At 37.5% G+C, this 12,264-nt stretch overlaps 1 protein-coding gene and 1 non-coding gene across 13 annotated transcripts in view; both read left to right on the top strand.

Annotated features, from left to right (window-relative positions):
- The window catches only part of Anks1b (ankyrin repeat and sterile alpha motif domain containing 1B), a 1,010,332-nt gene that overhangs the window by 501,941 nt on the left and 496,127 nt on the right, over positions 1-12,264 (top strand). The gene's annotated exons all lie outside the window — the stretch shown is intronic.
- LOC121143431 lies at positions 11,989-12,095 on the top strand. Its single transcript, XR_005880617.1, has one exon. It is a non-coding gene; the product is annotated as a U6 spliceosomal RNA (small nuclear RNA).

The raw sequence follows: 12,264 nt of genomic DNA, 5'->3' as shown, positions 1-12,264 counted from the left end.
GTTTTCTAAATGCCTTTTACTATGAAAATAGATGGCTTTCACCAAAATTTAATGTTATCTGATATATCTATATGTGTATGTATTGGAAATGAAATTACTTCATATATAATATATTTGACTTTCTAAAGAAAATTAGGTAGGTATATTTACCACTGAATGGAAATTCCAATAGTGGGGTTATCTGCTCATCCTATTAGAATCTCTTATCTGGAAGCTGGATGGCCAGCATCAGGGAGGCAGGAAAGGATGCCTTAGTGTTAGCAGTTCACAAATTGTACAATTCTAAGGACACATTGATTCCACTGAATGTGGTGGCTTCACATTTCCTTTAATAGTCAAGATTAGATGATGCCCACAGGACTGTTAGATAGAATGATTTCCAAGAATGCACTGAAATGTGACTTCCGAATTTGTGGGTAAGTGAGCAATTTTATGTAATTGTAACAAAAGGACAGTAAAAAGACTAAAAAGTAAAAAAATCATGATCTAAGCAGAGTGTACTGGATAGGAAGATATTCAGCAAAGTAGGCAAGTATGCCCCACAATAAAGCACAGTCAGAGAATGTAGAGCCGGAAGGGACAGCTGTGCCTTTCAGTGCCTTGTTTTTCAAGTGTAGTTAAAGCCTGGCGAGGTTTGCATCCCAGCTCTGCCTCTCAAAAACAGCTCGAACATGCTAAAGTTCTTAACCTCCTCTGCCACTAATTCCCATCCGTGAGATGGGGTGTTAAATGGACTCACTGAATGCTGGGGCTTATATAAAGTGATGCAAATGAAAAGCTTAGGCAGGCCATTGACAACACTAAGCTTCAGCTAACTGAGAGTAACTGCTATTCTATATGTGTGAGTTACTGTTATTCTATATGTGTAGGGAGGCACTTTTAAAAGCCTTAAATTCCATGAATCCAATGTGCATTTAGAAATATGTAACTAGTTCCTCAAAGCTGTGATTACACAGATATTATCATTTACAACCATTTGTGGTGACAACAAAGTTGAAAAAAACAAATTTAACATTGTAATTAAGCAAATGTTAACAAACTTCTCTGCTCAGATTACAAAAATGATATTGGTGGTATACAGAAGATGTATGTACAGTCTTCTCACTTATCAAATGGAGTCAATAAGGCCCAAAGAAGGGAAAGGGTTATGCTTGGAGTTAAAAGCAAAATAATATGGATATCTAAATATCACAGTTCTTTGTCTTTTATTGTTATATTTATTCCTTTAAGCCGTGATACCTGGTTTTTACACTCTGGTTTCAGCTTTTTCCATGAAGACATAGTCAACGACCTATTCTCTTCAGTTCTTCAGGGTTCCCTTTTCCTCATCCTATGACACCCACACTTTAAAGAGAATGGGTTTTCACAATTTCAATAACCAGCCTCAAACTTTAACTCTGACAGAAAGAAATAATCTAGGTAATCTAAATGTGATGAAGTAGGCATGTTGCAGTCAATAAAATTTAAAGTACAAAGAGAGTAACATGTTTAAACACTGTGAAGATAATAAATAACTCCTATTTGACACACTTCATGCATTTGAGAAGCATTCAGACCAGACCTGTACTTGAATCTGTAATGGATGAGAAAAAACAACATCAGGGCTCTGTGCTGACCAAGAAAAGTGAGTTCAACAAACAAAAACCACTGGCTACTAATTTGAACTCTAGATAGTAAAATGATAGGAAAGAAATACAAACAAATGGGCATATAAGATTAAGGTGCTCATAGAGGCTATGTGGTCTCCATTCAAGGAGTCCTGCCTAGTATGAGTAAGAATTGTGGCGCAGAACAACTGTAGTAGAAACAGGAAAGACTCAACTGAAGTAGGAAATGCACAACTCTGTATAGAATTAATGAGGGTCATTTAGATGAGCAGACACTTGAGTTGAACCTTGAAGAAATATTCTCTTTTTGCTGAACAATGTAAAATAGGAAGAATCCAAGCCGAGAGGAAGGCTAGGGAAGAGTTGGAAGTTGGGTGCCTTCAGAGCTTTGCAAATCATCTGACATGACTCTTCGCTGAGAGCTCACAGCCTGGAAGAGGAAGATATGAATAGACGTGTATAGATACTTTGCAGAAACTTCAGGGTTATTCTTTTGGGGCAGGTTCAGACATAATGCAAATACCGTAGACCTATTTTATAATGGGTACCAGGACAGGCTTAGATAGCGTTTATTCATTAAGTAGGTATGTATTCTCTCTTAGATGAACTAGTTCACTCAATGCTGATAAAAGGTCCCCACGAAATAGTTTGATATAAATTGGGTCTATGTAATCATTTGGAAGTTGTACCTGACAAAAAATAATCAGACAGACTTACTCTTCTTGCTGTAGCTTAGAACAGAATGATCTAAAAAGAGACAGCTTAGAATAAGCAAATATTTACCTCTCCTCTTTCTGTGTAGGCATGAGGTAGGACTTCTTGTTCCAAACTCAGCACACCAGATAGCAGAGGAGCAACAGTGAGCATTCCCATTATAAACTGAAAAAGAGCAGTGTTGGCCACTGTTCCAAGTCGCCAGTGGTGCCAATCCTCTAGTTGACTGGCCTTGACATCAGACATCATATCTTTTAAGATCTAAACTCCTGCCTGCTTGCTCAATAAATAGACCTTGATACAGAAGAGAGTGCACGCTTTACAAAAGAGTGGAGCTCATGTATCTAGAAGTGAATCATTTGGCCCAGATAGCTCCAGCCTGAAATACTGTAAAAACAATTGCAGAGACTTTTCTTCAGTGCCATTGTCAAAAATCTATTTCTGCATTGCAGCAAATGCTTCAAGTACATTTCTCCAATGAAACTCATTATAATGGCGTTTTTATTCTTTTCATGCAATGGGAACTTGAATGATGAGGTTTGAGGGGAAAATAATGCTCTGAAATGTGTACCCTTCAGGAGGAAATCATTCATTTCTATCACCGTATTTCAATGTAAGCCTTTTCCAGACTATATAAAGATGAACTATAGATAACAATAGAGGATACCGTGGTCTTCTCTCGTTCTCATTCTGCCCTTCTCTCTGTTCGGTTTTGACTATTACATTGTATGTACTTTCAAAATCTTTTTTGTTCATAAAAAAATCAAATGAGAAGTTTCTAAATACTTTTGACCACTTAAAACTGCCTTGTGCTTAAAAACAACACCAACAACAACAGCAAAAAAAAGTGGGCATATTATTAATCTAGCATCCTGGGTACTTTCCAACCTGAGTAATTATATTCCACCTACCTAGGTCCCCCTGGTGGTTTCAATTTGCATACAGAATTGTTCTTCACTTCCCAGTTTCTGAGTTTTTGTGGTATTTACTTTCACATTGATACCTACAGCATCAATCTTACTCGGCAGTCTGCATTTTTTATGAAGCAGAAGAAATTATACTGTGTTTCTTCATATGTATGTTGTTCTTTTGATACAAACACTCTTGGATATATATTCGGTGATCACTTAAATGATGTCCCTTCTTGTTTAATTTTATGGCTATGCCCAATCATCCTTAGATACTGCATTTGTTTTGTTCCTTTCTTTCTGTATACATATTTTTCACCTTGGTTCCTAATAATGTTATAGGTGCAGTCAGCAGGAAACCGTGAGTTTCTTAGGGACTTATCCTTCTCTAGAATCTGTAGAATTTTTAATAATGCTTTCTGAAAATACAATCTCTAATAAAAGAATGACCAAATCCACAATCACTCCAATATTAATTAGCTAAAATGTATTAAACATTTTGATGGCCAAACATTCTGTCGGGCTTTTTCTATACAGCAATACATTTAGTTGGCCTAAAAACCAGTTAAATGGGTAATATTGTCTTACCCCTTTTAAAGACGAGGAAATTGAAGTTCTAATGCAGGAATTAGCTCACTAATCACCTCATAGGAACAAGTGGCAAATCTATACTTTAAATGTAGAATCTCTGGCATTGGATAGCAAATGCTTTGGTCTCAGTCTGACTCGGAAAGCCTGAGGTCCAGACAATCTCTCCTAAGGTGAGTGCAGTTAAAAGCCATAAAACTCCAGTGTTTTAGTGTGAGTCCAAAAGCTAGACTCCATGTCTTCTTGTAAAGGCATTTAAGCTCCTGCCCTGGTAGACAGAGAGAATCCATTTTGTTCTATTTAGGCCATCAACTGATGAATCACACCCTTTCCAGGGAGAGCACAAACCATTTGACTCCTTCTCTCATTTCAAGCCCTAATGTCATGAGGACAGTGCCCACCGTGACGTTTTCAACAGCCACATATCTAGGCGCCCTATTTCCCAATAAAACTGATGATACAAAATAGACAACCACTGAACTCTTAGCCATTATCCTGTCAACTCACTTCCATGGTATCATAATAACCAAAGACAATATCATATATCTCCTTATTTCTTAACGTGAATTGAACATATGATTATTTAAGAAAAAGTTGGACACAAAATGAAAGTTGTGGTTATCCAAATATTTTAAGCCAATTTATCTCCAACTCTCTTAAATCAAGTTCATGTTATATATTTCTATGACCAAAAGAGGTAAGAGGCTTGATTTTTTAGCTTTCCAAATGCTAAGAAGCCATGTTCCCTAGCAACACTGTGGATTCACATAAGAAATTTTCAAAAACCATTTATAGCAGGTTCTTTTTTCCCCCTCATTGCCACTTCACTCCAAGCTCGTGATTACTAAAGAGAACATGAGCTTTGGAGATTTGAAGTAATGTCCTAAGAGGACATCATAGTGGTTGGCCAAAAAGGGTGTTATTCATTATGTTATTTAGACTCACTTAAAAGTCTGTGGAGTCTTATTTTATGTTGTTCTCACTGTTACACTGATAATATGCTATCTAGAACTAGTTATTAAAATTCAATGTTAACACAAATGAGAACTTCCATGATTGGCCTGAAATAAAATAGACATAATACATAACTTTTATCTACAGTTTCTGTTTTGTATATATGTGTAAGTTGTTTATGTATGTCTCTGTGTGTAGCTGGCTATACATGCATGTTTATAGAAATTTGTGTGGACACTGTGTATGTACATGCAAACACTTGATCTCTAGTGAAAAGGATCATGTTTTGTTATTTCTGCTTTGAAAATCCTGTGGCAAACAGGACTTTCACCTAATTATATCAGGATTCCTGGGGTCATAAACATGAGTTGTATTCACAGGCATGAATGAATGTTTCAACATGTGGGAACTCTTACTGTTGACATGTTAAAGGGGCAGTCTCATCAAATCATGATGTGCTTAAAATGCAGTTGATAAAATTCAGTGCTCTAACTGAGAAGTAAATCACATTACAAAATGACGAATGACGATGTCTTTAAATGGATACTTATCTATTTAAACATGGCAAATCTAGATCATTACTTATATAAAAATATAATAGGATCTTGGCTAATACAAAAAGAAAAGGGGAAAAATATGAGGCACAATGATTGAAAAAGAAGACACGTAGTGAATTACATATCACCTGTAAGTTTATATCCATAGAAAATGCAAAGACAAACTATCAAGGCATTTAGCGAAGTTAATAGATTGATAATAGGATAGCATCCTGATACACTTTATATCTGTGGAATTCATAGTGCAGATGCAGTATATATGTTGTATGTATAAATGTTGCATGCACATTCACAAATCTGTGTGATCCTTTCTTGATAAAAACAATGTCCTGTAAAGTTATTTAGGTATAAGTTGAATAAAAACCATTATGAACAAAGATGTGAGTAAATAAAACCACATGCCATAACTAAAATGGTCTGAGTGGGTATCATAAAGATGTCATTTAGCTTCTAGTTGGAACACTAAAGCCCATATATATCAAAAGTATTTTTCACAGAATTTTATTAACATACACTAAGAGGATAAGGAACCAAAATGATTGTGAAAATATGGAAAGGCTATCTTTGGTAGATATAAACTCCTACTTTGAAAGTATTAACAACTAGGCTGCTATAGACTTGTGCAGAGGGAAACAAAATGAATATGACAAGGGAAAGGAACTTTTAAGTGAGCCCTCAATGAAATGGAAACTTAAGGGTGAATACTTATGTACCAGACCCTACTCAATAAAATATTTTAAGTATATGTATGCCTCTTCACAAGTCTAACCCATAGAAAGTTATCACAATTTTATACATAGGGAAAAATAAGGTCTAGGGAGATGGCTCAACCAGTAAAGTGTTTGCCCCACAAGCATGCAACTTTTTTCCTTTCTTTTTAAATTTAATTTATTTTACATCCCAACTGCAGTTTTCCCCCCCTCCTCTTCTGCCACTCCCTCCTCCACCTTCCTGTACCACCCCTGTTGTCCATTCCTGCTCTGTTTCTATTCAGAAAGGGACAGACCTCCCGTGGGTATCAACAAAGCATGGCATATCAAGTTGCAGCAAGACTAAGTAAGCACCTCCCCTTGTATTTAGGCTGGGCAAGGCAATCCAGGATGAGGAATAGGTTCCCAAGAGCCAACCAAAGCATTAGGGACAGTTCTTGCTCCCATTGTTAGGAGTCCCACAAGTAGACCAAGCTACACAACTGTCACTCATATGTAATGGCCTAGGTCGGTTGCATGCAGACTCCCTGGTTGTTGGACTCTGAGTTCCTGTGAACCAAGTTAGTTGATTCTGTCGGTCCTTGTGATGTTCTTGATTCCTCTGGCTCCTACAGTCCTTTATCCCTCTCTTCAGCAGGATTCCCTGAGTTCAACCTAAAGTTTGACTGTGGGTCTCCGTATGTTTCTATCAGTTACTGGATGAAGGCTGTCTGATGACAATTGGAGTAGTCACCAATCTGATCACAGGGGATGGCCAGTTCAGGTTACATATCCACTATTGCTAGGAATCTTAGCTGGGGTCATCTTTGTAGATTTGTGGGAGTTTCCCTCCCACCAGATTTCTATCTGACCCCCAAAATGCCTTCCCTTTCCAATCATCTCTTTCAGTACAAACCCCATCCATCCAACCCCCAACTAGGTCCCTTAAGTTCCCATTCCCTCGTGCCCCCAGTCCACCCAGGAGATCTTTTTTCCCTTTGAGGGGAGATCCATGTGTCCCCCCATGGGTCCTCCATGTTACCTAGCCTCTCTGGGACTGTGGATTGTAGCATGGTTATCCTTTACTTTACACGTATAAATGAGTACATCCCATATTTGCCTTTCTGGGTCTGAGTTACCTCACTCATGATGATTTTTTTCTCTAGTTCCATCCATTTGCCTTCAAATGTCCTGATAATACTGCTTTATTCATTATAACCAGAACCTGGAAAAAAACCTAGATGCCCCTCGACTGAAGAATGAATAAAGAAGATGTGGTACATTTGCAAATGGAGTATTACTCAGCTGGTAAAAGCATATGGAGTTGAGTTTCATTTCTAGCACCCAGGTAGCCATATGAGTCATTCCTCTAGTATATTGGGAACAGAAACAAGAAGACTCTTGGGGCTTACTGGCCAGCCAGTCTAGCCAAATCAATGACTTCCAAGTTCAGTGAGGGGCTTTATCTCCAAAAATAAGCTGAAAAATGAATGAAGAAGACGCTTGACCTTGATGCCTGGCCTATAGATACACACATATATCCACACAAAGGAGAAATAGACTGCAGAGTAGCACATAGCATTGTTCTAATATATCTAATGTATTGATGAAGCTATATAGTGACTGCACTGATTCAACTCTCTGTAGTTATATTTAATGTGTTCTTAAAGTTGATGATGGTTTTAAAAATTAATGTAAAAACATATGGCTCAGCCGGGCAGTTGTGACATATGCCTTTAATCCCAGCACTCAGGAGACAGAGGCAGGTGGATCTCTGTGAGTTCGAGACCAGTCTGGTCTACAACAGCTAGTTCCGGGGTAGCCTCCAAAGCCACAGAGAAACCCTGTCTCAAAAAACCAAAAAAAAAAAAAAAAAGCAGATTTCTCTATGTGTAGACATGGTTGAACAAGCCTCATTCAACATTTGTTCATTTAACTGTTTGTTTGATAACTGGTCGTCAGGAGGTAGGTTTGAGAGAGACAGACAGCAGGACTGGTTTGCTGCTGAGCTATTTTCAACTATTAGGCCCTTAATTCCCTGAAGGAAAGAGCCCTACACAGGAAAGAACTACAAAGGTCAGAAAGCAGAGCCCAGTTCCGAGGTGATCATTGGACCATGCTCTCCAAACCTGTGCCTGCTGCAAATCTAGAAGGAATAACTGCTTATATGATGGATGAAAAAGTTCTGGTGCAGAATTCTCTTCAGAGGCTGAACAGAAAAAAAATCATTAGGATAAAATGTACTGTAGAAAAATGTAAAATCCTGCCTTGAGGTTAAAAAATAATCAGTTGTATAAGAGCAGATCATAGCATACTTTGCCTTGAATGTTAGTCATGGGAAAATGAGCAAAGAGGTTTAATTGACCTCATTTGCAATCAGATGTTAAATGTCTATAAAATTATACTGCACTGAGAGTACATTGTCCAGATCACCAGGAGTAGTGTCCTTGTACCTGACTAGGTAACCATTATGTAAGCATTTTTAAATGTCTTTGGCTAGCATCTAGTAGGTGAAGGCCTGGGCATTCCAGAAACCCTGGGTCACACACAGCCATTAGAAGGAACTTACGGCCCATTAAGATTTCATGGAAGGCTACAGATGCTTTTATGAATTGTTCAATTTGTAGATGTTTCTGTGAAATATCGCTATAAGGACTGGTCAAAATATACAAGAATCCATTTTCTAAGTAGTCAGTTTGTCAGTAATGAGAAGGTCTTTCTTTTGGATAAAAATGAAGATGCCACAGTGTTTGATAACATTATGTCTGAGACCCACTGCTGTCTTCAGTTACTCCACACCTTCTTGTGAGTCTGCTGAATGATCTGCACACATACAACAGCAGGATATGAGTTAAAGAGCCTCCTTATCTACATCTTCCTCAACAGTTGTAGGGAAGAACTCAAGGAAATTCTGGATCAGAGCATAAGGCTAAGGCCTCCTTTTCTTCCTGGCTTTCTCCCATAATGTCTTCCAAAAGAATTAAATTACAGATGCAGCACACATTGAAATATATGTGTACAGTCAAAATGCTATAGGAAAGGAATCCACCCCACAAAGTGTGATTCAGTTTCTGTTATAGAACTTGGTGTAGAGATAGATTTCAATTTAACAAGAAGGCATTGTATTAGTCATATGGTCTTTCATGAAAGAAGTCCACTGCCCTGAGTGTGAATTCTCTCTTATTGGAGTCTAAATTCTCTACAGTGCAGGGGAGAGCCCCAGTATATTATACTCTTAGGAAGCTAAACTCTTAGGAAGGTTTAAAGGTAAACTTCCTAAGAGTCTTATGGTCTGATCCAAAATTTGATTTTTAGAAATGTGCCTTGACCACTTTTGATTGCATGACTAGGATGTGTGAAGAGGAGCCCTCAAGGAAATCTGACTCCTGATAGCAGGTGTAGAATTCAGTTTAACTTCCCATAAGCTTTAATGATGTACAATGCCTTGTGTCTTTATTTCCATTCTTTCTCCTTTTCTCTAAAAATGTTGAATGTTTTTCTTTGTTCTTGTAACTACTTCCTTCAGTATTAGGTCTTTGTCCTGTAGGATTTAGCACCACCATAAAGCAAACAGGACATTGAAACTGTTAAAATGTCCAGATTTTTTTGTCAGTAATTTAGCAATAGTCTTTGGTAAATAAGTCAAAGATTTGAGGGACCAATTTAATGTTAATTAAACTGTCATCAGTAGAAAATATACAACATATAGCATGAATACATTAATCTTCCTATTAGTTTAATGGATTATCAAAATGTGAGTTAATACTAAAGATTCAAGATGTCTACCTAGAAGATTCAGAAATGAACAAATGGAAATGGCCACAAAAGTATATCATCTATTATAAATGATAAACATCAAATATACCCCCAGAAAAACTGAAATCAATCAGAAAACCAAGTCTTACTCAGTTATCTGCAGATGTGAGCCCAAGATGCCACAGAAAAAAAGTCTGTCATTAGGATCCAAGAATACCTTTCTTTATCCATTATTGTTAGACTTCTTTTCAACCAAACCTCTTTGTAAAGCTGTCAACAGAAATAGCATTATCAGCCCCCTCATAACTCACTCTCTGAAAGGCAAAACCTCGTAGAAATAAGCAGCAAGGGGAAGATGGATGAACCGAGAGCCAGTACTGTGTGGGAGGTACTTACATTTTATACATTGAAAGTGTGGACAGTAATTTAAGGAGAGTGAAAGCCCCTACCTGCTTCTGAAGGCCTTCCATGACCTTCCATTGAAAGTCTCTCCACCTCTGCCTGCTTTGTTTTATTCTTTGTATAACAGCATTGTGTTATCCATCTGAAAATGTGTTATTGCCTATCTATGATGTACACAGCCACTGTGTCTGTTTCACTGTTGAAATTCAATGACTTGGCATAGTGTTGGCACACAGTTAATTGGTTTTTTTCAAGTAGAGATAGAAAGTGGTTCCTAGATTGATTGATTGGTCACTAAAGCCTAAAATGAGAACTTGGCTTAAAAAATTTGTTTTCTTCCTTGAAAAAGAAAGATGAAATCAACAAGATGACCATGACTAAACCCACATGTAATCTATGATGGATTTTATAACTTAAGCTTTTTAGGACCTATGGTATCCAATAACATACATACTCTCCCTCATGTAAATGCAATTTTAAGAATCATTACAACTTACAAAAAATAAAATTTCACAGTTTATTGCCATTTACAAGTATTATATAACTTTTATCCATATGAGACCGTTCTAAGTCTGTGTATTTGTTAAGATTACTTAATGAGGTGACCTTTTGAACACTTCATAAAAGCTGACATTTGAACCCAATTAGCCAAGAGAATATGATAAGTATCTATCTGGAACTTCCATGGTATTGTATATTAAGTCTTTATGAAACATGACATTTTCTAAAAATATATTTGCTTTTATTTTATGTGTATGTGTAGGTGCCTGCATATGTGTATGTGTATCACATATGTGCCTGGTGTCAATGGAGGCTCAAAGATGGTGCTGGATCCCCTGGAACTGGAGTCATAGGTGGTTGTGAGCTACTGGGTGTGGGTGCTGGGAAGTGAATGCAGGTCCTCTGCAAGAATAGCAAATGCTCTTGACCGCTGAGCTTTCTCTCCAGCCCCAATAGAATAATACAGTTATCTCTTAATGAAATCTCTACTTTGAGTATGCCTAGGATTATATAGAATGTGATTTATTGATAAGATTATGAGAAAAGTAAATAACAACTAGATGCATTTGTACTTACAATTTTATACTTGAGTAAGACAAGAAAAGGCTCAGAGGCATTGCCAACTCTACTCCTTCAAGCTACTTAGCAATGGGGCACTTCTTGTTTATTTCATGGGTGAATCTACAATGGCTGTCAAATGAAAGGAAGTATGAAGATTCTCCAGGATATTGTTTTCTTTGAAGTGAGTGCAGCAATTCAGATGCCTAGCATATCATTAAAACACTGTCTTATCAGCCCTCATTAATTCTTGGCCCCAAATTCTTAAGCCTGTGACCACTATTGACCTCTGAAGAATGTTTTCAAAGAGAACCAGTCTTTCAACTCTGAAAAGTAATTTACTTAAATTGAGACCTCTTGGCATCAGTAGCTAAGTAAAATGAAATGATAAGGATGGTAGTGTTTCATTGAAAAGCAAATGATATGCCCTCTTATGCAATGCATGAGAGGTTCCAGGGAGAAAAGCATATAAAGCACATTTGAATAAACAGCTTCATGCTTTCAATGAAGAAAGACATTTCTGTTGATAAAAATTATTGGTAAAATCTGAGTCTGATGGGACCCTTAATCCCAGCACTTAGGAGCAGAGAAAAGCAGACCTCTGTGCGTTCCAGAGCAGCCTGTTCCACATAGTGAGTTCCAGGACAGCAGGGGATACCCAGTGAGACCCTGAATATAATAAAGTAAAATAAAATGCTTTTCATAGTGAAGTAGATAAGCCATGGAGTATTCATTAGAGAGCATGTGACTTTATGAGCTGGTTACAGCATCTCATATACTAATATTCTAAAGGTATAGACAAGATTAGCATGGCCCCTGCACAGGGTTTACATACAAATTCATGAAGCATTTTGTGTCTTTTGTCACACCAACAACAAGGTACAGATTAGACAGCGGTAGGAGCTAGAGTGTTCTCCGTGCTCATTCTCTGTGTCTAAGAAAGCTCCCACCCAGATTTCACTGTTCTCTCTGCTCCGCTTGGACAGTTTTACTCTTTCTGCATTTTCAAATGCAGCTTGATTGACCCTAC

Source organism: Mesocricetus auratus, unplaced genomic scaffold (assembly GCF_017639785.1).
Source record: "Mesocricetus auratus isolate SY011 unplaced genomic scaffold, BCM_Maur_2.0 Super-Scaffold_100011, whole genome shotgun sequence".
Classification (NCBI taxonomy): domain Eukaryota; kingdom Metazoa; phylum Chordata; class Mammalia; order Rodentia; family Cricetidae; genus Mesocricetus; species Mesocricetus auratus.
The sequence above is the reverse complement of the archived record's forward strand: the minus strand, read 5'-3'. Positions and strand labels throughout refer to the sequence as shown.